The 4,917-nt window shown below is 39.5% G+C and overlaps 1 long non-coding RNA gene across 2 annotated transcripts; it reads left to right on the top strand.

Moving 5' to 3' along the window:
• The first annotated feature begins 286 nt into the window (after nucleotides 1-286).
• Nucleotides 287-4,269, top strand: LOC123971922. Of its 2 annotated transcripts, XR_006825330.1 has the most exons (4): nucleotides 287-635; nucleotides 2,722-2,872; nucleotides 3,020-3,248; nucleotides 3,939-4,269. It is a non-coding gene; the product is annotated as an uncharacterized LOC123971922 (long non-coding RNA). The 2 variants fall into 2 exon arrangements; XR_006825329.1 differs by lacking the exon at nucleotides 3,939-4,269 and having other exon boundaries at nucleotides 3,020-3,924.
• The last annotated feature ends 648 nt before the right edge of the window (nucleotides 4,270-4,917 follow it).

Here is a 4,917-nt window from a genome sequence, read left to right as displayed (position 1 = left end):
CACTGGCTGGACTCAAATTGGAAATGATGTTATTGCATGGTCAGTTTCTTAAACTCCTAGGGAACCAGAAAGTTCCTATCTTAAGTCTTAAGTTAAGATGAAGATAGATATCTTACTTCATCATATCTTATCTTACTTCATCCCATCTTATCTCAGGTTATCTATCTGCCAATCTATCTCAGGTTAGGAAATCCTAAATACTCAATCAAATATTGGTTATCAACTTCTATGTCTGTTACCTAGCAACCAATTCCACTTTTCTTATATAGCCAAGCTAGATGGCTTTTAATTGCTATTTTTTTAATGAAACATTTACTGAACAATGAAACAACAATCACTGAACTTCAAGTTGGATATAACTTAGAGGTGTTGGAAACTTTGTCAAGAAATCCAAATTCACAATTCACACAACGCTTAACTTGGGAGATTAAAGAGAGAAAGAGCGGACACGGTCACTGTCGCATATCCAGCATCCAGCTGAGCGTTGATGCTGTTATAAAGAAAAAAAGTCCGTTGACAAGTGATACGAAGAGAAAGGCAGCTGTTGTTTCCAAAGAGCAGAGGAAAACCGGTGGTGGCTCCCTCATTGACAGTGGCAGAAACCCCTACTCTTTTCAGGAAAGTTAATAATGAAGGTAAAAAAATAACAATAATAATCATGTTTTTCATGTATTTCTTGTCTTTAACAATCTCCTTCTATGAAATACTTGCATTAGGATACTTTTATTACATCAAGCATTTACATCATGTTATATAATGAGACATTTTCTAGCGTTACATCACCTACAGCCTTTCTACTAACCAGAGTTTTGTCATCAAACATGGGTAGAATCGAAATGATAAGTTCCGCCTGTTGACATTTTGTTGATTTTGTAAAAGCAATAATAGAGCGGCCATGTGGATTAAACGAGTTAGAAAACGCTACCTGGTGGAAAAATAAAAGTTAGGACAGTTTAACAGTTATCCTAAAGTTAGGAGAGTTTATTTAGGATTTTATGAAGTTAGGAAGCTTCTATAATAGCTACACTTTTACTATCTTAAGTTAGGAAAGGAACATGACTTAGGAACTGTTCAACTGTGATAGCCTTTTCCCTAAATCAGTTCCTAACCCTTACTACCATGGTTACCAAGCATGTAGGGTAGGATCTGTAGGTTTCTGTAATACGGCCCCAGGACTCTCCAAATGTACTCAAACAGTTAAAAAGATTCTGCCTTTTAAGTGAAGTACTTCAGCTTTTATCCAATTTTCACAAGTGTATTCAGAAACTAGATTTAGCAGGTGCCACTTTTTTGGAGCATTTTTTTTTTAACATTATTAAATATAGCTTGCAGTTAAACAGCAAATGAGAATTCCTTTAGAAAGGTTTATTTGCACATTAAGAAAGCATGCAATGCAGTTAAAATACAGAAGAAACAAATGTGCATTGTCGAAAAGAAATTAACTTAAGCTGAAAAAAACAAGGTACTGATTATAAAATGACCCAAAAACGTGCATGCAACTTTAACATGCACAATTTCTTTTTGGCCAAGTTTTCCGTTCTCTCCCTGTGAACATGACAAAAGAGGAGGGAAGACTAAATCATGCCTACATATGTGTTGCCTTAGCAAGGATTATATTACTTGAGAAAAGTGGAGAAACAAATCTGAAAGCAACACAGAACTGCACTGTGTTTCCTTTTACATAATAAAAGAAACATTTCCACCATAAATTGGTACAGAAACGTTCACCAGAATGCAGGAAATTAAGTGCTTAAAGATCAAAATTTCCTCGGGGACGTCCCCCCAGACCCTCTGCTCATATATCTTGACACTGTTTAAGGATGTTATTGTCTTGTTCTTGTGAACCTAATATTGCATATCGTGATGTTTCACGAGCTAAGTATCTCTTCACAACCCCAATCTGAGCCCCTATGTCCCCACCACTTTTCAACACAAAGTGACGCCCTTGGATTTAGTAAATCTTGTACTTAGGCAACGCTTGCCACAAGTTTAAATTTAACTGATGCCTTAAGATTCGACAAAATTTGTGAGAAAAGTTTATTCTCATTGCAAACATCAGTTACACAGTCTAATTTCTAAATGTTTGTGCTGTTGAGGTCCAACATTGTCTAGTGTGGTGTGTATTAAATATATATCATGGTAAAATAGCTGAAAATGCATGATGGGACTGGGGAAGCACTGCATTACAATGTAGTTTTTGCTTAACCACAATTAATGACTATAAGTGGTGTGGCTGGTTTTTGTTTTTACATCTCGCTGCAGCATTCAAGTAAGAAAATCAGGCAAAAACACAGGAAAAATAGATGCCAATGATTCTGAATCAACCAAAATTCTATTTTATACCATAATACTTTATATAAACTGCAATATAGCACCATTTAATATATGTTTGTAGTACCAAGTTGCTTTTCAGTTACAGCCTGGTGTTTAAATTTACCAGCAAGTTTTTCGATATAATGATTATAATTTTGCAGTAAATTGTAATGACAACAACTTACAACATGGGCTGTCATCTAAAGTACTCATTATATCATCAGACAGTGTGAAAGCAAAATTAATTAATAAACAGCTCTGACACTAGCATAGAAAATGTCCTTCAAGTACTCAATAGCTTACTGATTAAAAGCATAATTAGAAAGAAGAAAAGCACTAAAATGCTTCACATGGCTAACATAAAACAAATGCAAACATTAGAGGATTTAACACACTTACCTTCCACAGTTTCTCCACCCGGGACAACTTACGCGTTTTCATTGTGACGGAGTGGCTGCATATGTGTCAGCCTTAGAAAGGGCGAGCGAGGACTGATGTGGATGCAGAGAGAGACGGTGAATAATGATCCAGTCATAAACGAGACACACCTCAACTCTCAGTAAGAATAATCCCATCGTCAGCATTTCAGCACTAAGTTCCACACATTAAGTTAAAGTGAGTGCCCACGTGGGTATGTGTGTGTGTGTGTGTGTGGATGTTGGCATGGACTGCTAACTGAAAAATTATCCTGCTTTCTCATGTAAAGACCATGTCAGGGAGGAGACCCCGGAATGCCAACGAGAACTCAACGCCGCTGCCATCACACCAGCGGAGGTCAAGACTGAGCCCTGAGGGAGAACAGGGCGTCTGATAGCCGTTGACAGCTGCACTAATCTCTGAAACACAACCCCAGATGAGAGTGAGGAGGGATGAAGCCAAAGCCCTCGGCCCCTTCACAACATTCAGCACTGAACCACTTACCTGGGCCATTAGCTGTATCTTGCCATTCAGCACAGATCAGCATTACACACCACACGCAGAGCTTGGCCACTTTATGGGGCTTTTTACCCATGGTTGTTTATCCTGTCTCCCTTCTACTTTTCTCCCAGGAGCAATTTACCCACAATACCACCTTTCTGGATTTATAAAAGCGCTGCTCATTCAGCTACGGGCTGATGCAGGCTAGAATTTGAGAGGTCAAAGGGAAACACTATCTGTGCCCTCAAGGCTTTGCAGGAAGGCTATTTGCAGTGTCATATGTGACTGCTGATACATAAGCAAGTTCACCATATCAACTTCACTAGTTGATAATATGTCAACATTGTGTTTGAAGCTTGTGTTGCCCCACTTGGCCAAAAAATTAAAGCAAATGTATACAATATACATGTAGAAGCTGAAAAGAAATGACTAAATCTACATTATTTTTGCTCAAAAACGAAAAAAAAAATAGATTTCCCCATTCCGCTTAAATGCCAAAATTGAATCAACTGTTGTCCATGTCGAGGTCTATTCAACAAAAAACATCATGAATATCAAGGTATAAGATATCCAGTTGACGGAAAGACAGGCAGACTGACGGAGAGACATACAGTGCTTTCTCTGTGAAATTGATAAGGTGTTTATGTTAGTTTTAACACATGAGCCATAATGTCAGTAAAGCACGATTTCTTCCTTAACACATTCAGCAATAATGTCTTTGTATTCCCATAATGCAATAGCCAATCTGGTGAGGGGAGGAACATCAATCATCGCGGTTCGACTTTCCTGTCTTTTGGTGGGTACGATTTGACAGACTGCCAGCTCCAGAATAGCGTATCACTCAATAGCGCTCCCCGTTCTCTCCACCTCCGCTATACCAAACAATCATTATTTCCCCCAGTTCTGTTCTGCTACATGTGAGCTCCACTGTGAATGTCATCACAGAAGCCAGCGCTCGACTACCAGTTCAGGGAAAAGCAATCTTCTTCCCTTGTCCCCAGAGCTCTGAGTCTCATTCAGACTCCAGGCTTAGATGAACATGAGGGAAATATTGACTGGGGATGATGGTGTTCACAAAGGAAAAACTCCACAATACAGAATGCACCTGACAGAAAAAGCTCCAATGAAAATGACAATGACCTGCATGCGCTTGTACACAAGAGGTGAGTTATTAGATACACACACACACACACACACACACACACACACACACACACACACACACACACAACACACTACCAATTTGGAGCTAAGATGCAGCAAACAACTTGTTACTCTTGTGCTGAGTCTGACCGGCCACCTTCATGCTGAGCTTTCTAACAGAAGTAACAAGCTACAAACCCACCTTCATGGCTGCAGGAGGGACAGGGCTTTTCTCTCCTGCCGCTCCTCACAAGACGAGAATGCAACGAAAGGTCTGGCGAGGATGCAACATGAAAACCCATCTCATGTGTTATTCATCAGAAGACTAAACCAGAGCCTGGAGGCAAGAGAGGGCCATCTTAGTTGTGGCATCATTCTGTCAGTGAACCAACACCAACAGACTTTTTGACACTGCAGGCGTTTTGACTTGTCAAACACAAGGTAGAACTAACTACGTTCACGATGGCTGCTTTTCATTTAGGTGCTCTGGTTCCAGGGACCTGGTGTAGTAAATGTTGATTTAATAACATGGAGAATTGGCAC

This window comes from Micropterus dolomieu, linkage group LG06 (genome assembly GCF_021292245.1).
Source record: "Micropterus dolomieu isolate WLL.071019.BEF.003 ecotype Adirondacks linkage group LG06, ASM2129224v1, whole genome shotgun sequence".
Taxonomy (NCBI): domain Eukaryota; kingdom Metazoa; phylum Chordata; class Actinopteri; order Centrarchiformes; family Centrarchidae; genus Micropterus; species Micropterus dolomieu.
Note: the sequence above shows the minus strand (reverse complement) of the source record. Positions and strands in the feature narration are given on the sequence as shown.